Genomic DNA, 22,440 nt, shown 5'->3' with positions numbered 1-22,440 from the left:
TGAGGAAAAGAACCCTCTGATATGAACAACATCTCCACTTGCTTGCTTTTCATTAAACAATTAGAGAAAGAAATTCAAAATCCCATGAAAGAAAATTTGTATTCATTCACATAACACAACAAAAGAAAATTTGTATTCATTCACATAACACAACAAATAATTTCAAACCCTTCACTTTATTCTGAATATGGACAATGTTTTTTCCCTGTAAAAAATAAATAGTTTGTAAGAAGTGATAGAAGAAAGGATTGTAATATAAACATAAGTGTGACATGTTCCACAAAGCATGTGTAAAGTAAAAGAGACACATTTCTGGTTGTGGAATTAAAAGAGGTCTTCGTAGAGAAGCTGACATAGGAAATTGAAGGGAAAATGCTATTTGGATTAAGTACTGGTGGGGGAAGACATTCCAGGTAGTCAAAATTAAATCAGAAAACCACAAACCCATGAAAGCATGGGTGTTGAGAATATTACCTATGCTATTTGACTGAACACAGAGGACATGTTGAGGCACAGTAGAAAACAGAACCAGAAATACACTTTTGGGTGAGGTCCTAGGAGACACTAAATTGGTCAGTTTGTGATGAGGCACCAGTGAAGGATGCCTGGAAGAGGACTGACATGGTCATGGAATGTGCCTAAAGAAGATTCATCTGGCAATATTGCTCTTATTTGAAAACATGAAAATTTGTTTGAGACAATACTTCCTTTTAGAAGTCACAATTCTTAAGCTTAGATAACTAATTCATAGGACTAAAGGATTCACAGGAGAAAATGCTCCAAATGATATATTTAATGTACCTCTTGTTTCTTTATCATTAAATGAGGGTAATAATAGTACTCAATTCATAAGACTGTTGCAAAGGTTAGATGAGTTAATATATGTAAAGAGCTACAGAAGTGTGATACAAGAGTTTATTTAATTGTTGTTTCTTTTATAATTGTTATAATCTACTTAGTGGCCATTTGTCCTGGACAAGTTATTTAGCTTCTTTTTGCCCTGTTTTCCATATCTGTAAAACAGTGATAATAATAGTAATCTAGGTCATAGGTATTTTTAAGGATTAAATGTGTTCATCAATGTGGTGGTTTAAAGTTGTATGTACCCCAGGAAAGTGGGATTTTAAATTTAATCCATACCCGTGAGTGTGAACCCATCGTCATTTGGACGTTTTGATAGGGCTACTTCAGTTAAGGTGCGGCCTACCTCAATCAGGATAGTTCTTAATCCTATTACTAGAGCAATTTATAAGAAAGGAAATTGAGACAAAGAGAGATAAATCTATGGAAACAAGAAGCTAAAAGCAATAAAACCTGGAAGAGAAGGGGGAGACCAGCAGACAATGCTGTGTCTTGCCATGTGAGAGAGGAGCCAAATGTGACCAGCAGGCAGTCACCAGGAATCAGCTTCGCCTTGGTCATGCCTTCATGCAGACTCGGCCTCAAAACTGTGAGAAAATAAATTCCCATTTTTAACCCAATCCATTTCATGGCATTTGCTCTAAGCAGCCTAGTAAGCTAAATCAATAGGTATAAAATGAATAAAATGTTCCTAGCACATACCAAGTGATAAACAAGGGTTGTCTGTTGTTGTTGTTATCATTCTTAATAGGTATCAATGTAATTGTGGAATTTCAGGAAAGAATTCTAAATTTCTGACCTATTCAAATCAAAGTTCACTTGCCATTATTCCATAATTTTTTTACCAGTCTTTTTTCTTTTTACTTAATTGTTTTTAATTAGAGAAGTTGTAGTTTTACAGAAATAGTATGTAAAAAAAAAAAAACCAGCTTCCCCATATACTTCCCCCTTATTAACACTTTGCATTAGAGTACTAGCCTTGTTACGATTGATGAAAGATTGTTATAATTGTACTATTAAGGCCAATAGTTAACATTTGGTATGTTTTTGGCATACACCACACTATTATTAACACCTGACATTAGTGCATTAGTGAAACGACATTTTTTAAATTGTACTATTAACTATAGCACATCGTTTACAGTGTTTTACTGTGTTGTACAGTCCTATGTTTTACCTTTTGAATTTTATTCCAGTAACATGTAGGTCACATGGACCTAAAATCACCCCCTGTAAACCATGTTCATATCTTTAATTCAGTGATGTTAAGTACACTCACATGTTGTATTTAACCATCACCACCATCCATTTCCAAAACTTTATGGTCAAACCAAATAAAAATTCTGATCAAATTAACATTAACTCCCCATTCCCTACTCCAATCAAGGCCTAGTGTTGTTAAAAGCATTTAGAAAACTAGGAATGGAAGGAAACTTCCTCAATATGATAAAGGGTATAAGTAAAAAGCCACAGAGATACCATCACTCTTAACAGCGAAAGACCAAAAGCTGTGCCTCTCAGAGCTGGAACTGGAAAAGGAAGCCTACTGTCACCTGTGTTATCCAACATTGTACTGGAAGTTCTAGCCAGAGCAATTAGGCAAGAGAAACAAATAAAAGGCAGGAAAGGAAGAAGAAAAACACTATTTGTTGATGCCATGATCCAATGTATAGAAAGACCTGAAAAATCTACAATGAAGCTACTAGGGCTAATAAATTAATTCAGCAAAGTGGTAGCATACAAGATCAATTCTCAAAAATAAGGGTTTTTATACACTAGCAAGGAGCAACCTGAAAAAAATCTATTTACATAGCAACCAAGAGAATCAAATATCTCAGCATAAATTTCACCAAGGATATAATGGACTTATACATGGAAAACTTTTCTAAAAGAAATTTTAAAAAATCTAAATAAATGGAAAGCTCATGGATTGGAGGACTAAATATTGTTAACATGGCAATTCTCCCCAAAATGATTTACAAATTGCATGCAATCCCAATCAAATTTCCAAAAGCCTATACTGCAGAAATGGAAAAGCCAATTCCAATTTATTTGGAAGGGTGAGGGATCCGGAATAGCCAAAGCTATATTGAAAAGGAAGAACAAAGTTGAAGACACTCACTACCAGACTTTAAAACGTATTACCGAGCCTCAGTGGTCAAAACAGCATGGAACTGTCATGACGACAGATATATAGACCAACAGAATAGAACTGAGAATTCAGAAATAGACCCTTACATCTACAGCCAATTGATTTTTGACAAAGCTGGCAAAACCACTCAATTGAGAAAGAACTGTCTCTGCAACAAATGGCGCTAGGAGACTGGATATCCATTTGCAAAAGAATGAAGGAGCAACTCAATCTCACATCATATACAAAATTTAACTCAAAAAGGACCAAAGACTTGAACATAGGAATCAAGACTATAAACCTTCTAGAAGAAAATGCAGGGAAGCATATTCAAGTTCTTGTGTTAGGCACAAGCAACAAGTTAAAAAAAAAAAAAACAACAACAGATAAATGGGACTGTCTCAAAATTAAAAACTTTTGTGTCTCAAAGAATTTTGTCACAGAAGCTAAAAGACAACCTACTCAATGGGAGAAAGTATTTGGAAACCATCTATCCAATAAGGGATTAATATGCTGAACATTAAAAGAAATCCAACAACTCAACAATAGACAAGCAACCCACTTAAAAATGGACAAAATAGTTGAGTAGACATTTTCAAAAAGGACATACAAGTGTCTAAACAACACATGAAAAGATGTTCAACCTCAGCAAAGGGAAATACAGATCAAAACCACAATGAGATACTATTTTATACCCACTAGAATGGGTACTATTTAATAAAAAACAGAATACTACATTTGTAGAGGATGTGGAGAAATAGAAACAATCATTCATTGCTGGTGGTAATGTGGAGTGGTGCAGCCATTGTGAAAGGCAGTTTTGGCAGTTTCTCAGAAAATGAAGTTTAGAATTACCATATTACCTGATAGTTCCACTGTTATGTATGTACCCCAAAGAATTGAAAGCAGAAATTCAAACAGATATTTGCAAATTGATGTTAATAGCAGCATTATTCACAACTACTAAAAGATGGAAGCAACCCAAGTGTCCATCAACCAATGAACTGATAAATAAAATGGAACAATGGAATATTATTCAGCACTAAAAAGGAATGAAATCCAGATGCATGAGATAATAGCCATCCCTTCACTTTCAACCTATTTCGGTCTTTGGATTTAATGTGAGTCTCTTTTAAATAATATGTAGTTGAATCATGTTTTTTTTTTTATCCATTCTGCCAATGTGTTTTTTGATTGGGGAGTTTAATCAATTAACATTCAGTGTTACTAATGTAAAAGTACTACATTTTTCAACCATTTTGTTCATTGGTTTTTATATATCATACATTTTTGTCTCTCTTTTCCTTTATTGCAACGTCTTTTCTTTATAGTTGATCTTTTGTGGTGTATCTCACTGATCCTGTTCTCAGGATCATTTAATATACTTTCTTTGTGTTTTCACTGTGGGTTATATTGCACAACCTACAGCTATAACCTACTAATGTGAATAGATAGCAACCTAGCTTCAAGAGCATATATGTCTCTGGTCCAGTATTCCTGTCTAACTGTTTATGTTGGTTTTGTCCACACTACCTCTTTATATACTGTGTCAATTAATAGAAATTATGCTTTTTTCTTGTTCAATTGTATTAAGGCCCTTAAAGGAATGAAATAGTATAGTTTATATTGAGGATACAGTACTGTTAGATTCTGTATTTATCCTTTTAGTTGCCTTTACTCAAGATCTTCATTTCCATGCTCTCCTCCAAACCTCTCTCTCCTGTCTTTTCAAAATCTGCAGGACTCCCTTTAGTATTTCTTGAATGGCAGATATCTTGTTAACATACCCTCTCAGCTTCTGTTTATCTGTGAATATTTTAAACTCTCCCTCTTTTCTGAAGGATGGATTTTCAGGATAAAGAGTTCTTGACTGACAATTTTACCTTTTCAGTATCTTATAATTTACCACTGTCTGCTTGCCTCTGTGGTTTCTGATAAGAAATCAGAATTCAGTCTTATTTGGCTTCCCTTGTATGTGGCAAATCACTTTTCTCTTGCTATTTTCAGAATTCTTTAATCTTTGGCATCTGACAGTCTGATTATTGTGTGTCTTGGAGTGGGTCTATTCAGATTTATTCTGTTAGAGTTGTTGTGCTTCTTGAATATGCATATCTATATCTTTTGGAAGAGTTTGGAAATTTTTAGCCATTATTTCCTCAAATTCTAGAACTATGCCCATTTTCTTCCCCTTCTGGGACACTAATAATACATATGTTTGCATGCTTCATGTTAATCATTTTCCTGAGACCCTGCTCAATCTTTTCCTAACTTGGATACTCTATCTTCTAGCTCAGTGATCTTGTCTTCTGACTTTTCAGATCTGCTGTTGTGTGCCTCTAGTGTATATTTATTTTATCTATTGCATCTTTAATTCCCATAAAGTCTATTATTTTTCTTTATATGCTTTCAAATTTCTCATGCTCTTCTTAATATCCTTTATCTATTTAGCCATCTCTTTGCATTGGTTTAGGAAATTTGTTCAACACCTTTGCCTATTCCAAATTATGCATCTCCTCCGACTTTGTAATTTGTTCCTTTGACTAGGGCATATCTTCCTGAGTCTTAGTATGGCCTGTGATTTTTTTTTTACTGATATCTGTGCATCTGAATATCATGATGAGTTTATTCTGAAAGTTGGTTTCTCTTTCTTGTCTGGGAATTGTTGTTGATTGGGTTTGTGTTGAGGCTCCTCTTTGGCTGTAGATTCATCAATATTTCCCAGTCAAAACCAGGCCAGGTACCAATGAAGGAGGTGCAGACCAGATCCAGTGGTTCCTAGGAGAGGATCAGGAAAGACCCCCAAAATCCTTTTTTTTCCTCCTCCCATATCATAAGGGTTTACTTTCTGGCCTGCCCAGCAGATGACATTCTTTGGCAACCTATTCCCTTCAGCCCTATGAAGGCAGGCTTTATGGTTCTTTGCAAGTTTCACCTATGACGCCGTCAAAACAATGATGCCTGACAGCATCTCACTGGGATGGGCTCGAACAGTGGGATTCCATGTTCTAAATTTGCTGGCCAGTATCTGGCTCATTTCTGGGCTGTGTCCCCCTCTGTACTTGGTGCAGTCTGTAGCAGCCCCTCGGGCAAGGATCAGACCACCAGCTGCTGCTTGCCTCAAGGGTTGGAGATGGGCACTGGGAGCAATGAATGGAATTACTCACAGTCTCTGACCATGATTTCTCAGTCTCTTTGTCTCGTGCTTCCCTTGAAACTGAACACAACTTCCTTAGTTTCTGAAGCCCCAGAGCATTAATTCAGAGTTTCTGCCTGTCTATTTGCTGCATTTGGTAGAGGAGTAGGTTCTGCAGCTCCCTTCCTATTCCTCCACTTTCCTGGAAGTTTTTCTTATAACCACCAGCTTTTGTAACTTACCCAAACCATTAGTAACATAGACCTAGGCATTTAGGGGACTCTCTATGCCTCAAGGGTACTGTAAAGCCAGCAGTTTTGCTTCAGATAGTGGCCACCTCTGCATCCAGTGTTTTGTCCTCATGGCAGGCAATTCAGCAGCCAAACCACCTGTTATGTTTCTCTTTAAATTTTCAAATTTGCCTTTATGCTCATATTGCCTTCTTAATGTCTTTGAGCCCTTATCCATATTTTCCTTCATCTCCTTGAATTTTTGATGTAGGTGATTTGTATGAACTTCTTTGATGGTTCCAAATTCTGCATCTCTTCTGAAGTTTTAATTTGTTCTCTTGACTGAGCCATATTTCCCTGTTTCTTGGTAAAGTTTGTAATTTTTTATGATGTTTGGACATCTGAATATTTTGACGTTATTAACTCTCAAGGTCAGTTTCTCTTTCCTGCCTAGGGTTATATTTTTTATTGGCTTTGTGTTAAGGCTCTTCTTTGATGCTTGGCCCAACTTATTCTGGACCTGTAGAGAAGCCATGTTTAATGGTTCAGATTTTCTCATTTTCTTAGCTCTTCTTCATCTGATTCTTCTCCTGGATATACAGTACAATTTTTAAGTTTGAACTGTTTGTGCAATTGTTTCACCTTGAGGAGAAAGCTTTCTTTTCTCTGTTCCTTCAAAGAGAATCTTGATTTGTTTTGTTTTGTTTTTATGCACGATTTTCTTCCCAGCTCCTATGGTTTGTTTAAATCCTCTCCCTCCCTCAGTGACCCCTTTTCTTTACATTTTTCAGTTCTTGGACCCACCTTGTCTCGCAGTAGTTCAGTTCAGTTCACTCCCACAACCATTTTCTTTCCCTATAAAGCTTTTCTATGTCCAGTTATTTACTATTAGGGTATCCAACTCCAAGGACATAGAAAGGGTCATTCTGAAAGGTGGGTCAACCCAGAAGTGTCCTTTTTGCATTTAGGTGGTCTAAAGAACAGAAAGGGATTAAGTGTGTGCACCTATTGCTAACAGTTTGTCGGTGGTTTTTATTTTAATAGCCACATACCATGCAATCATCCAAAATGTACAATCAATGGTTCACAGAATCATATAATTTTGCACTTATCATCACAATCAGCTTTTTCTTTTTTTTGTTTAAAGTAACTTATATACAAAAAAGCAATGAATTTCAAAGCACATCACAACAATTAGTTGCAAAACAGATTTCCAAGTTTGATGTGGGTTACAATTCCACAATTTTCGTGTTTTACTTCTAGCTGCTCCAAGACACTGGAGACTAAAAGAAATATCAGTATAATGACTCAGCAATCATATTAATTTGTTAAGCACTACCTTCTCTCTATAACTCCACCATCACCTTTGATCTTTCTCCCACTCTTTATGGGTATTTGGGCTATGTCCATTCTAACTCTTTCATGTTGGAAGGAGCTGTCAATAATGTGGATGGGGGATAGAACTAGTTGATGTTGTGGAAAGGCTGGCCTCTCTGCATTTTAGGACTTATCGGGTCCAGGGACCCACCCAGAGTTTGTAGTTTCCTAGTGCATGGAAACTTTGTAGAATCTTATATAATGACCTAAGTGTTCTTTAGGATTGGCAGGAATGGTTTTGGTTGGCGTTTGGCAAAATCTAACAGAAGCTTGCATAAGAGTGACCTCCAGAGAAGCCTCTAGCCTCTGTTTGAACTCTCCAAGCACCTATACCTTATTTGTTTCACTTCTTTTCCCTGTTTTGGTCAGGAGGGCATTGTTGATCTCATGTTGCAGGGCCAGCCTCATCCCTGGGAGTCATCTCCCATACTGCCAGGGAGACTTTTACCCCTGGATGTCATGTCCCAAGTAGGGAGAAGGGCAAAGGTTCACTTGCAGAGTTGGGCTTAGAGAGAGTGAGGTGAGGTCACATGTGAGCAATGAAAGAGGTCCTCCGGAGTTAACTCAAGGTCAAGGGTGTGGTCTATTGATTTGTGTGTTCCTAATGTTTGACACAGTATCAGGGGGTTCCCTGGTGGTAAAGTTTAATAGTTCATTATTTTTTCCCCATTTTCCAATTTCCCACTGGAAATTTGCCAATACTATTTAATTATCTGCTAAATGTACCCTGGGATGTGCCCAGACATTACATTAATCTACACAGGATTAAAGGCCCTCATTCTTATTCTGGGCTCTCTGTGTGTAGACTAATAAATGATCTACCCAGACATGTTGAGTTAGATTATATGCTACAGAAAATTTAGATTCTAGACAAAATAAAGCTTTCTCCCTTTGGTCCCAAAGAGTAGATGAAATTCCAAAACACAGACAATGTCTTCCTTACCCCTGTGTTCTGAATTACCTTAACCCTGTCCTGACTGGCTCCATTATTATCTTTAAATACTAAATTATACAATACAGCCTCTCAAAATCCAGAAATAACAATTACCAGTTCAGACTAAATATAGCTGCTATAAGAGCTTACCACCTAGGCCCCTATTTTTTATCAGTGTTTTCTAAATGAGACCATGCAATATTTGCTCTTTTGTTTCTAGCTTATTTTGCCTTACCAAACGTCCCACAGGTTCATCCACAATGTTGCATGCCTCAGAATTTCATTCCTTTTTGTAGGAGCACAGTGTTTGTTCATATGTGTACACCATCATTCGCAATCTATTTCTCAGTCAGTGTATCCTTCAGCTACTTCCATTCATTAGGCATCATATATAATGTCCAAAGTTAACAGTACATTAACACTCTCAATTTTAGATAATTTCATTGTTCCAAAGAGAAAGATAACCAATAAACACACCCTCACCAAACAGAAAATCCAAACCTCCCCTTAATTCTTGTCCCTCCCTGATTAATTACCCCTGTTATTGCCGTGGTACTGTTGATGTTTTCCTGTTAAACACAGCCCATTACATAACATAAACTAGAGTTTTCCCCCCTACCCTGAAATTATACACTCCTTGTACTTTGCAGCTATGAATTGCAGTAATTAATGCAAGAACTTCTTTATAGTTGTGGTTAATACAACCCCATTCAGTCATGTTCACCTTCAACATGGTAATATCACATATAGGCCCACTAGTTAACTACATCCACTTCTGTTTCTTCCCTTACATTTAAGGGAAGGTTCCCTTACATCAACCCCACTAGCTAACTGTTCACCATCTCTAGCTTCTGTGTACCTCTAGTTCCCTTATATTCTTGCATTACAAACCTCTGGTTTTGTCTTTACCATGGTCATACAAGTGGAATCATATGGTATCTATCTTTCTGTTTCAGGCTTATTTCACTCAGCATTATGTCCACAAGGCTGTCCATCTTGTCATGTGCTTCAAGACCTAATTTCATCTTACTGCTACATAATATTCCATTATATGTACATAGCACATTTTGTTAATCCACATGTCTGTTGATGGACACTTGAATTGTTTCTATCTTTTGGCTATTGTGAATAATGCTGCTATGAACATCGATGTGCAAATTTCTGTTTGTGTCACTGCTTTCAGCTCTTCTGGGTATATACTAAGCAGTGGTATTGCTGGGTCACAGGGCAACTTGATATTTGGTTTTCAGAGTAACCACCAGACTGTCTTCCATAACAGCTGTACCATTATACATACCCACCAGCAGTGCATAAGTGTCCCAATTTCTCCACATCCTCTCCAACATTGGCAGTTAACTGTTTAATAGCAGCCATTCTTATAGGTGTGAGGTGGTATCTCATTATAGTCTTGATCTGCATTTCCCTCATAGCTAATGAAAATGAACATCTCTTCATGTGCTGCCATTTATATTTGCTCTTCAGAAAAATGCCATTTAACTTTAGCCCATTTTATAATTGGGTTGTTTGTTCTTTTGTTGTTGAGTTGTATAATTTCTTTATGTATACAGGATGTCAAGCCTTTATCCAATGTGTGATTTCCAAAGACAATATTTGGAATTTTCCCAAATATTTTGTCCCACTGAGTTGTCTGCCTCTTCACTTTTCTCACAAAGTCTTCTGAGGCACAAAGGCACCTGATTTTGAAGAGTTCCCATTTATCTATCTTTCTTTTGTTGTTTGCGTGTTTTGTATAAAGTTTAGGAAGCTAAACTTTAGGTCTTGAAGATTTAGGTCTTGATTTTTCTAGGTCTTGAAGATTTTTTTCCCTACATTTTCTTCTAATAGCTTTATGGTATTGGTTCTTATATTTAGGTATTTGATCCACTTTGAGTTAATTTTGTATAGGGTATAAGGTAAGGGTCCTCTTTAATTGTTTTGGCTATTGATATCCAGTTCTCCCATGGCCATTTATTGAAAAAACTATTTTGTCCCAATTCAGTGGATTTGGGAGCCTTGTCAAAGATCAGTTGACTATAGATTTGCTGGTCTATTTCTGCACTCTCAATTTTATTCCATTGGTCAATATTTACACGTGCCAGTATCATGCTGTTTTGACCACTGTGACTTTATAATAGGTTTTAAAGTCAGGAAGTGTTAATCCTCCCACTTCACTCTTCTTTTTTTAGGATGCTTTCAGCTACTTGGGGTCTTTCCCTTCCAGATGAATTTGGTAACTAGCTTTTCCAAGTCTTCCAAGTAGGTTGTTGGAATTTTGATTGGTACAGCATTGAATCTGTAGATCAATTTAGGAGGAATTGACATCTTAACTATATTTAACCTTCCTATCTATGAGCAGGGAATGTATTTCCGCCTATTTAGATCTCCTTTGATCTCTTTTAGCAGTGTTATATAATCCTCTGTGTACAAGTCCTTTACATCCCTAGTTAAGTTCATTCCTAGATACTTGATTCTTTTAGTTGCTATTTTGAATGGAATTTTTTTTCCTTAACTGACTCCTCAGCTAGGTCACTGCTTGGGTGTACAAACATTACTGATATTTGCACATTAATTTTATAGCCTGCCACTTTGCTGAATTTATTAGCTCAAGTAACTTTGTAGATTTCTCAGGATTTCCCCAGTATAGAATCATGTCATCTGCAAATTAAGTTTTACTTCTTCCTTTCCAATTTGGATGCCTTTTATTTCTTTTTCCTACCTGATTGCTCTTACTAGAGCTTCTAGTACAATGTTGAATAATAGTGATGACAGAAGGCATTCTTGTCTCATTCCCGATTTTAGGGGGAAAGTTTTCAGTCTCTGTCCATTGAGTGTGCTGCTGGCTATGGGTTTTTCATATATGTCCTTTACAAAATTGAGGAAGTTCTTTGATTCTTACCTTATGAAGTGTTTTCATCAGAAAAAGATGTTAAATTTTGTCAAATGCTTTTTCAGCATCAATCAAGGTGATCATGTGATTTTTCTCATTCAGTTTGTTGATGTGCTGTATTACATTATTGATTTTCTTGCACTGAACCATCCTTGCGTTCCTGATATAAACCTTACTTGGTTGTGGTATATAATTCTTTTAATGTGTTGTTGGATTCGACTTTTTAGTATTTTGTTGAGAATTTTGCATCTATATTCATTAGGGAGATTGGCCTGTAGTTTTCCTTTCTTGTAGCATCTTTACTTGGTTTTGGTATTAAAGTGATCTTAGCGTCATAAAATGAGTTAGTTATCATTCCTTTTTCATTTATTTTTTGGAAGAGTTTGAGTAGGATTGGCATTAGTTCTTTTTGGAATGATAAAATTCCCCCTGTGATGCCATCTGGCCCTGAGCTTATCTTTTTAGGAAGATTTTTGATGACTGATTGAATCTCTTTATATGTGATGGTTGGTTGAGATCTTCTATTTCTTAAGTATAGCTTGTTTGTATGTTTCCAGGAATTTGTCCATTTCATCTAAATTGTCTAGTTTGTTGGCGTATATATTATATGTTGTTTGTAATATATTTTTATGAATTTTGTATTTCCTCAGGGTCAGTGGTAACAATCCCCCTCTTATTTCTGATCTTGTTTATTTGCATCCTCTCTTTCTTCTTTGTCAGCTTTGCTAGTGGTCCACCGATTTCATTGATTTTCTCAAAGAACCAACTTTTGGATTTATTGATTCTTTCTATTGTTCTTTTATTCTCCCATCCATTTAACTCTGCTTTAACATTGTTATTTCTCTCTATTTGCTTTGGAGCTTGCTATTCTTTCTTAAGTTACTCCAGGTGAGCAATTAAGCCTTCAATTTTTGCTGTTTCCTTTTTTTTTTTAAATATAGGCATTAAGGGCAATAAATTTCCCTCTCAGCACAGCCTTCGCTGCATCCCATTAGTTCTGATGTGTTGTATTCTCATTTTCATTTTTTTCCAGATAGTTGACCAATTCCTCTAGCAATTTCTTCTTCTTTGGATGTTTAAGAGTATGTTATTTAATCTCCATATATATGTGAATGTTATCATTCTTTGATGATGATTGATTTCCAGCTTTATCCCCCTGCAATCAGAGAAACTTCTTTAAATAATTACAATGTTTTTAAATTTATAAAGCTCTGTTTTGTGTCCCAGAACATAATCTATCCTGGAGTATGTTCCATGAGCACCAGAGAAGAATGTAGATCCTGGTGTTTGGGGGATAAAGACCTATACAGTCTGTTAGGCCTAATTCATTTATCAAATTGTTTAGATTCTCCATTTCCTTGTTGATCCTCTGTCTGTTCTATCTATAGAGGAGAGTGGTGTATTGAAGTCTCCTACTATTATTGTTGAAATGTCACTCTGATTGTCATTTCTTCTTGGTGAATTGTCCCTTTTACTAATACATCTCTTATGATATCTTTACATATAAACTCTATTTTGTCTGATATTAGTATAGCTACTCCTGCTTTCTTTTGGTTACAGCTTGTGTGGAACAACTTTTTCCATCCTTTCACTTTCGATCTAATCATACCTTTGTGTCTAAGATGAGGCCCTTGTAAGCAGCATATAATAGATTATATTTCTTACTCCTTTCTGCCAATCTATATCTTTTAATTAGTAAGTTTAGTCCATTAACATTCAAAGTTATTACCGTTAAGGCGGAATCCACCATCGTATCCTTTGGATTTTACTTGTCAGATCTATATATCCTTTTCCCTCTTTTTTTTTTTTATCCTTTAAGTTACCCTTAGTGGTACTCTTCAATTCTGTGCCCTCCTCCAGACCTCCCTCTCTTGTCTTTTTTTTTTTTTCAGCTGACAGAAATCTCTTCAGTATCTCTCGTAGGGTTGGTCTCTTGTTGACAAATTCTATCAGTATTTGTTTGTCTGTGAAAATTTTAATCCCTCATTTTGAAGGACACTTTGGCTTGGTACAGAGTTCTTGCTGGAAGTCTTTCTCTTTCAGGATCTTAAATATATCATACCATTGCCTTCTCTCCTCCACAGTGCCAGTTGAGTAATCTGAATTCAGTCTTATGTGGTTTCCCTTCTGTGTAATAGATTATTTTTTTCTTACTGCTTTCAGGATTTTCTGCTTCTCTTCAATATTTGACAGACTGATTAGTATGTGCCTTGGAGTAGGCCTATTTGGACTTATTTGGAGTTTATTGGGCTTCTTTGATTTGCATATTTATGTCTTTTATAAGGTTTGGGAAGATTTCCCTCATTATATCCTCAACTAATCTTCCGAGCCCTTTGCGCTTCTCTTCTCCTTCTAGGACACCAGTGATTCTTGTATTTCCATGCTTTGTTTTATCCATCATGTCCCTGAGATCCAATTAAAATTTTCTATTTTTTTTGTCATTTGCTCTTTTGTATGTTCAAAATCAGTTTTCCTGTCAATTACTTTGCTTATTCTCTCTTCTGCCTCTTCAAATCTGCTGTTGTATGTCTCTAATATATTTTTTTACTACTATTTTTAATCTCTGTGATACTTGTTATTTTTCTATTTATTCTTTCAAATTCTTCATTTTGCTCTTCTAGTCTCTTCTTGGTCTCCTTTATGTCATTAGCCATTCATTGATTTTATTTAGTAGAGTTATATGAACATCTTTGATTAGTTGCTCCAAAGTCTGTGTTTCCTCCAGTGTTTTAATTTGGTCATTCGACTGGGCTATATCTGTCTGCATCTTCATATGCCTAGTAATTTCCTGATGCCTTTGAGGCATGTAAATTTCTTGATAGGTTTACTTTGGAAGTTGATTTCTTTCAGAAGTCTAAAGTTTTGTCTTTGCAGGATGGGTGTGGGATATGATGCGGGCCATGGGGCGGGGCACAACAGTGCAGTGACAGGTTGTGGCACAGGCATAGGGACAGGTCAGGGACACTATGCTGCTGCCTGTGAGCATGGGGTGCAGGGTGTATGGTTATGGAGGTTCATTGCAAGGGTGGTGGGGGTAGGGTACAGCTCAGGTAGGTCTTGGAGTGCAGGAGCAGAGTGCCACGTGGGATACAGAGAGGGAGGGGAGAGTGGGAGGTGGATGTGGTGACTGTGTGGTGCAAAGGGCCTGGTGCATGGGCAGGTTGTGAGTGGGCATGTGGAGTGTAGGGGTGGTGGGCAGTAGGGTATGGCATACAGGGCACAGGGAGGGCAGGGCACAGGGAGGGCAGGGCACAGGGAGGGCAGGGTACAGGTGTGTCTGTGCACAGGGGAAGGGGTGCAGGAGAACTGGAAGGTATATGCGCAAGCATGAAGGGGTGGGGCACAGGTTGTTGGGATTGTGGGATGTAGGTCAATGGAGGTTGATGTTCAGTGGGTAGGGACCTGGTATGAGTGCACAGGTGCGGGGGGGGTGTGTGGCAGGAGTGCACACATGTGCAGGGCAGGTGCTAGCGGCCCAGATACGTACAGAAGCACCTGCCAGTTCTGGGAGCAGGGCACTTGTGTGGGTGTGGTGCAGGGCAGAGGGGCTGGGTGCAGGGGTCAAGAGGTAATGTATGGATGCAAGGATGCCCGGCTGGAAGGATGTGGCTCTGCATGTGCCAGAGCTCAGGGACAGCGGGGTAGGGTTACACCTGCTCAGGCTGGGGCTTGTGTGTCCTGGATATGCACATCAGTGCTTGTCCAGAGCAGAGGGGTCTGATGTATGCGTGCACAGAGTTGGGGGGGTATGGTGGGGTTGTGCAACTGTATGGGCTGGGGTGGATGTGGTCTGGGTACGGAAATGAGCGCCCACAGCCTGGGTGCAAATGAACATTGCAGGGGGCAGGGATGAGAAGGTGGGGTTAAGGGGCTGGGTGTGGGAGCTTGGGTCTTGGGAAGGGTGTCTGTGCTTGTACAGGGTGAGGTTGTGGGGCTAGTATGTGCAGGTGGGGGGATCGGGGGAGTGCACAGGGCAGGGTTCAAGTACGTGGGGCATCATGAGTCACTGGACTGCAGACTGGGTGTAGTACATTGATGAGCACAACTTGGCTTACTTCATCATCCCGTCTCCCTGTCCTTACACTCCTGAGGATTCCAGGCTTCCATTTGGAAAGGGGTGTTTAGGCTGTTTGCACTGACTGGATGGTCTCTGGTTCTCTGCATCTCAATTCCTCAGCCTTTGCAACCAGGGCCTCCCTGGGTGGTGTAGAAGACCCTCTCAGGTCCCTTACACCCTGGAATCACTGTCTCAGTCATTTTTCTATCACTTCTCTAGTTGTTCCTTGGAACAGGGGTGAACTTGACCTATCCTATTCTGACATCTTCCTGGAACTCCATTCTTTATTTTTTGTTTCTCCCCCTGAAAGCCCTTTGTTATGCAGCACTGCTCGGCTGTTTGTGTCCCCCCTGGGTCTCTGCAGACTCGGGACCCTGTGCCTGACTGTGCATGGGTTTCTAACTCGCTGCTGTGAGTGGCTCCCGTCTACATCTGCAGCAGGAGGGACCCAGGCCTTGCTGCCCCGTGTGACTCAGTTGGGACTGAGTGAGGGGGACAGACCTGGACTTGGCTGACCCAGGCAGAAATCTCCTCCCCATTCTTGGAGATCATTTTTCTTTTTGTTTGATTCAGCATTTTTTGAGTCCTTCTCCAGTCTCTATCATCCTCCAGAGCTTCAAACAATTGGGATTTTTCCTTTTATTATTTAATTCTGAGGGGATACTTTTCCAGGGCATGTTTTACGCTGCCATGCTAATGATCTCACTCCCATTATTCTATAATTCAACACTTGAAATAGATAGGATTTTAATCGTGGCTACCCAACTATTACGCTCATCTCTCCCCAAGTATCTTTTGATTTATAACAATAATATGGTTTGGGTCAACATAGGCATACTTGAGAGGCTATTCAGAGGAGGAACCCTCCCCCGACCAGGGAAAAAGGTTAGACACTATGTCCTATATACCCCAGGAGGGGGAATCTTTCAGCACCCTCCAGTGGGCTGACCCAAGAGTTTCTAAAGAAGATGGTTGAAGTAAGGAATTTTCCATTGTTGGGCCAAGGTTCTGATACTTTAAGTGCCCAAAGCCTATTTTCTTATATAGATAGCAAGAAAAAGGGCTTTCTGAGTAAAGATTATATCCTCACACTTGTGGAGATCGAACAAAATGAATGAGTTCTAAAAAAGTATATTAAGGATCTGGTCCTTATTTTTTGTTAGCCTTATTTTTATTCTCTTTGGTAAGGACAATAGCAGGTTGTGCCACTTAATCTTGTATTTTCTGAATGCAACATGCAATTTGTGGGCTGCAAATAATCAAACAGAACAAGGAATAGAAGGCCAAGTATACAGTAAATGAAGTACTCAACTGGCAAGTCATCCTGAATGCCTACCAAAATATATATATATATATATATATATATATATATAATGTGATAAATGTTGATGTGGTATTTATTTAAATGAGAAGCATTCTTTCAGTTTAGAATAATGGGGTATAAAATAAAGCAATGCAAGACTGTAGTTGAAATTAAATTTTAGCCAAATTTCAAAACTGGGGTTTATAGGATGACCAGAGAAGAGAGACTATTGAGGTAGGAGAATTATATTAGAAATACACAGAATAAGTGGGAATTAAAACGTCTTTCTGTGATAATTTATTATTTTATCTATCCATTCTTTCCAGAAATAATTACTGAATATCTTTTATGTCAAAAGCCCGGCCTGCCCTTAAGCGCTTTTTGTGTATTTCCTCATATGGTTTTATTTAATCCTCACAATCAACTCACGAGCTTGGAACAATTAGTATCCTTAGTATAGAGACGAGAAAGTTGAAGAATAGAGGGAATACATATATTTCCTAGTATCACCTAGCTTATAAATCAGAAAGCCTGAATTTGAAACCACCACAAATGGGATTAACAACTTGGCAGTTATGAGAGAAGGCATTGTAAAACAATTGTCAAAAACAAGCGTTAGGGTGGGCCACAGTGGCAGAGTTCTTGCCTGCCAAGCCAGAGACCCAGGTTTGATTCCCAGTGCCTGCCCATAGAAAAGATAAAAAGAAAATGAATGTTAGCACTAGAAAGGACAGTTTTAATTTGAATATGGGCATACCATGCTGAAAATATATTTAAAGACTGTTACTCAGAGGTTAGAGTAAAAGAGCAATGGCTATTTTATTCACTTATTTCAGAAATGCCCTTCTCTATTTTGGGTAATTTACTGCTACACAGGAACTGAGAGATTCTGATAGAGAACCGATTCCAATGCCCTGCCCTCCTGGGTAAGGCAGTTTCTCTGGGGCTGCTCTCTTGACCAGAGCTCTTATTCAAGCTATCTTCTGACTAGAAATAGCAGGAACGAATCTTTTTCCTCTTAGACCACCAAACTGGAAGAATGTGAACTTGGCGTAGCCTGAGACCATGCTTCTCGGCACAGAGAAAGCCTGTGTGTGATAGATAAGATCGAAGCCAACACAGAGAAGACACCAGAGATGGGAGACGGAAAGAAATCTGATGCCCTCCAAGTCTGGATTAAGTTGTCCCTGAGGCAAGTTCCATCCCTGCTTCTCTACCAGCGTGTATTTGTCAATAAACTTTTCTTGTTAACTTAAGCTAACTCACTTAAAGCACTCAAAAGAATATAAGTTCATTAAGCAGGTCTGTGCAATTTACAGAGTTCTGAGGAAATAGAAAACCACGTTAGAGAAATGATCATGTAAGCGGAAAGGAATATACCCAAGACTTCAAGTCAGAATGACCCTCACAGGACAGAGAACAGATTCAGACCTAAAGTAGAAGCAAGATAATTGTCAAGGAATGATGACACAATTTGTATGACTAAGGATTGTGGTAGATGCGAAGACATTGACTTATTTTTGCTTAATATCTTGCATATCAAGACTCTGTACAAAAAACTCACTACTCCTTTACGGTGCCACTGCATAAGCTGACCCCAAACAACCTCTCCAAATCAGCCTTATATTTATTACTTTACAATTTCTTGAACACATCTTCTGCCACTGTTTCTCTTAATTTTTCCTACGTAGAAGTCCCATGGAGTTTCTTTTCCTTTAAAAGTTACTTTCCTGTTATTATTGCTATTTTACAGAGAAAGAATTAAAGTTTCAACAAACATTTATATAAAGAGGTTTTATATAACTCTATTCTTAATGCTGTGATGCGATTTAAAAACTGTAAAAAACAATTAGTAGTAGATGAGTTAGGGACTTTCAGGTAGACGGTGGAACAGAGTGGAACAAGATAGGGGAACAGTAGGAAATGACTGGGACTGTGATCCCAGGGTGCAAGTAATCAGACAGGGTCTTGTAGACAGGATCCAGATAAGGAGAACAGGGTTGGGCGGTGATTCCCACTGTGGGCGAATCTGAACCACCACTGCTGGGCAGAAGGGGTAAGTGCAGGGAGGCTCACTCCCCATCTACCTAGCATTTTATTACTATTTTTAATTTTTTTCCTAATGTTCTTTTCTTTTATTCCTTATATATTTTTATTAGTAGTATGACTTTTTTCATTATTTTTATTTCTATAAATATTTTATATTTTATTGATTCATTTTAAATTTATTTTATATATTATTTTTTATTCTATTTTGTTTCATTTATTTTTATTATTATTAGTTTTCTTAAATCTTCTCTCCCTTTGGTGGGCACCAGTCTGAGTTTACTTCCAATCTATCTTGGAGTGTCTCTTTTTGACTCTGGGGCCTACTCCTGTTGAGCTGTGCTTTGTTATTTTTTCGTATCTTTATAATATTCTTATTTTATTATTGATCTGGGAATCAAGCCTGGTCTTCCACATAGTGGGTGGCCACTCTGCCACTGAAGTACTATGCATCAGCCTAGCTCTCAAGTCAAATTGTGTGGCCTACAAGGGTTCTGGACCTTGATTTGGTAGGGAATTACTGACAATCCAAGTGCAAAAAGAAACCTTCAATGCAAAACCAAGTAAACACAAAACTTTAGATGAGTGAAGGAAACCAACTTGCAAAATAACCATATCAGGATTATCAAATGCTCTGAATACAACAGAAAACCACAAAGCATGTGAAGATCCAAGCAGACATGGCACATCCAAATGACCAAATCAAAATTCCAGTGGGGATGCAGAATATGGAACTATTCCTCAAGGATATTTTAAAGAAATAGAGGATATCTGGAAGACCCTAGAAGAGCATAAAGAAGAATTTGGAAGATTAAATAGAAAAATGGTAGATCTCACAGAAATGAAAGATACAGTAGACCAAATTAGAAATATACCAGAGATACATGATAGCAGATTCAAAGAAGCAGAAGGAAGAATAAGTGAGCGAGAGTGCACAAAAGAACAAATGGTAAGAGAGATGGAAAAAATGCAACTAGATTTTAGGGAAATGATAGACAATGAGAGGCACACAAATGTAAGAATCTTTGTGTCTCAGAGGGAGAAGAGAAGAAAGAATAAAGGGCTAGGAAAGTTATCTGAAGATATAATTGGGGAAAACTTCCCAACCCTTATAAAAGACGTAAATATACAAATCAAAAAGGCTCAACAAACTCCAAATAGAATAAATCCAAAGAGGCCTACTCCAAGACACATACTAATCAAACTGTCAAATGCTAAAGAGAAACAAAGTACTGAAAGTAACACAAGAAAAGAAATATACTTCATACAAGAGATTACAGGTAAGACTGACTTTGAACCTCTCAACAGGCACCATGGAAGCCAGAAGGCAGTGGTATGATATATTTAAGGTCCTGAATGAGAAAGTCTTTTGGCACGAATTCTTTACGAAGGGAATAATAAAGATTAAGTTGGGAGAGTGATTAAAATTTTGAAACAAAAACAAATATTGAGCGAACTAGTCAACAAGAGACCTGCCCTACGAGAAATACTAAAAGCTGGAAAGAAAAATAGACAGGAGATGGTGGAGATCTGGAGGAGAGCACAGAATTGAAGAATATGAGTGATGGTAGTTTAAAGGATAAAAAGAGAGAGAAGGAAAGAATATAGAGAGCTAATAAATAAAAATTAAAGGAAAAGAGCTGCTTTTACAGTAATTGCTTTGAATATTAATGGACTAAACTCACCAATTAAAAGATACAAACTGACAGAAAGGATCAAAAACACAATCCATCCATGCTGTTTACAAGAGACACATCTTAGACTCAAGGACACTATTCAGTTGAAAGTGAAAGAATGGAAAAAGATCTTCTATGCAAGCTGTAGCCAGAAGGAACCAGGAGTAGCTATACTAATCAGACAAAATAGACGTTAAATGTAAAGACATCATAAGAGGCAAAGAAGAACACTACAAGGGACAATTCACCAAGAGGAAATAATCATAAATGTGTCAAATCAAGGAGCTCCAAAGCACCTGAGACAAACATTGGCAAAACCAAAGAGAGCTATAGACATTTCAACAGTAATTGTGGGAGACTTCAATACACCAGTTTCCACTATAGACAGAACAACCAGACAGAGTATTAACAAGACAATAGAGAACCTAAAGGACAGGATAAATGAATTAGACTTAGTGGACATGTATAGATCATTGCACCCCAAAACACCAGGATATACATTCTTCAGTAGCACACATGGAAAGTTCTCCAGGATAGATCCTATGTTGGGACACAAACTGAGTCGTCATAAGTTTAATAAAATTGAGATTATCCAAAGCACTTTCTCTGATTACAACAGATTAAAACTAGAAATTAATAATCACCAAAGAACCAGAGCAACTTTCACAAATATATGGTGATTAAGCAACATACTCTTAAATAATCACTGTGTCAAGGAAGAAATTTCTAGAGAAATTGGTAAATATCTGGAGACAAATGATAATGATACAATATATCAACACTTATGGGATGCAGCAAAGGCAGTGCCAAGAGGGAAATATATAGCACAAAATACATACATTAAAAAACAAGAATGCACAAAACTTGAGGATTTAACTGTTCACCTGGAGAATTTAGAGAAAGAACAGCAAACTAATCTCAAAGCAAATAAAAGAAGGGAATAATAAAGATTAAAGCAGAAATAAACACACTGGAGAACAACAGAAGCAACAAAACCAAAAGTTGGTTCTTTGGGAAAATCAATAAAATCAATGGGCCTTTACTAGACTAACAAAGAAAAAAAAGAGGATGCAAATAAAATCAGAAATGGGGGGGATGGGTTATTACCACAGATCATAAAGAAATTTTTAAAAATTATAAGAGAATACAATGAACAACTGTATGCCAACAACCTAGGCATTTTAGATGAAATGCACAAATTCCTAGAAATATGCAAATTACCTATCCTGACTGGAGAAGAAATCGATCTCAACAAACCAATTACAAATAAAGAGATTCAAACAGTAATCAAAAACCTTCCCACAAAGAAAAGCCCAGAACCAGATGGCTTCACAGGGGAATTTTATTACACATTCAAAAAGAACTAACACCAATCCTGTTCAAACTCTTCAAAATATTTGAGGAAAAAGGAATGCTACCTAACTCATTTTGTTAAGCTAACATCACTGTAATACCAAAATCGGATAAAGATGCTATAAAAAAGGAAAACCACAGACCAATCTCCCTAATGAACATAGACACAAAACTTCTTAACAAAATACTAGCAAATCAAATCCATCAACACATTAAAAGAATTCTACATCATGACCAGGATGTGATTTATCCCAGGAATGCAAGGATGTAATACAGTACATTAACAAATAAAAAGGGAGAAAAAATCGTATAATCATTCCAATTGATGCTGAAAAAGCTTTCGACAAAATTTAACATCCTTTCTTGGTAAAAACACTTCAAAAGTTAGGAAACACAGGAAACTTCCTCAATATCATAAAGGGTATATAGGAAAACTCCATGACCAACATCAT

The 22,440-nt window shown here is 37.6% G+C and overlaps 1 long non-coding RNA gene across 1 annotated transcript in view; it reads left to right on the top strand.

Annotated features, from left to right (window-relative positions):
* Nucleotides 1-18,088, top strand: part of LOC143646282 (uncharacterized) — a 169,580-nt gene extending 151,492 nt beyond the window's left edge. The window contains exon 4 of the long non-coding RNA XR_013157445.1: nt 17,936-18,088. This is a non-coding gene — a long non-coding RNA (uncharacterized LOC143646282). The remainder of the gene's footprint in view (nt 1-17,935) is intronic.
* Nucleotides 18,089-22,440: the final 4,352 nt, after the last annotated feature.

This window comes from Tamandua tetradactyla, chromosome 9 (assembly GCF_023851605.1).
Source record: "Tamandua tetradactyla isolate mTamTet1 chromosome 9, mTamTet1.pri, whole genome shotgun sequence".
Taxonomy (NCBI): Eukaryota; Metazoa; Chordata; class Mammalia; order Pilosa; family Myrmecophagidae; genus Tamandua; species Tamandua tetradactyla.
The sequence above is the reverse complement of the archived record's forward strand: the minus strand, read 5'-3'. Positions and strand labels throughout refer to the sequence as shown.